General features: G+C 47.3%; 1 pseudogene; it reads right to left on the reverse strand.

The window, feature by feature from the left end:
* Window positions 1-187: 187 nt before the first annotated feature.
* On the reverse strand, window positions 188-295 carry LOC124853999 (annotated as a pseudogene).
* Between the last annotated feature and the right edge of the window lie 471 nt (window positions 296-766).

Here is a 766-nt window from a genome sequence, read left to right on the forward strand (position 1 = left end):
CGATAAGCCCCAAGTATTGGATGTCCACGCCAAGCTCTTGGCACAAATCTCACTTGTTGTGGTACCCGTTCGTAGGTGTGCATAACAATGGCTGCTGCTTATCACCTCCGCCCAAGCCCAACTCTCCTTTGTGGCGCTTGATTTCTGACCTAGACAGCTCTTTGACTTTTCACAATTTCATAAGGCTCAGCCATACAGCAAAGCCTGCCAAAATATATTCAACTCATGTTTGTTCCTCTCACGAGTCTTTAGTAAAGGCGAAAGACTTGTGCGTTATGAAGAGAAACCAGAGTCAGCATGGCCCTCTGTTGGAGAGCAGCAGAGGGGCCTCTCGGTCTGATCACCACCTTCATTAGGCCTCTCTTTGCTTTCCATGTCAGATCCCAGTATGCAACATTCCCAACCCGCCCCCATCTGCCAACCAAAATTATACCGTCTTTATTACCTCCTGCCCTGACTACTGTGATTGGCTTTTAAGCCTGCCTAAGCAATACATCCCTAACCACTTACATTCGCTCCAAAATGCTGACTCTGGTTTCTCACCAAGTCTCCCAGAGGTCTTGAGTGAAAGCAAGTTTCCATTCTTGACAAACGCTTCTAACTCAATTTGGAATCAGTTCAAGCTCATTGTGACCCGTGCATGGTCACGTCACTAAGCAGTGAGCCATCAGATCGGTTTCACACACTTGTGTGTGCCGGGCCGTTACCTCACTTTCATTGAGCCAGTGTAGAATTCACTTTTGATACGCGACAATTGTTTGAGTGA

Source organism: Hippoglossus stenolepis, chromosome 10 (genome assembly GCF_022539355.2).
Source record: "Hippoglossus stenolepis isolate QCI-W04-F060 chromosome 10, HSTE1.2, whole genome shotgun sequence".
Taxonomy (NCBI): domain Eukaryota; kingdom Metazoa; phylum Chordata; class Actinopteri; order Pleuronectiformes; family Pleuronectidae; genus Hippoglossus; species Hippoglossus stenolepis.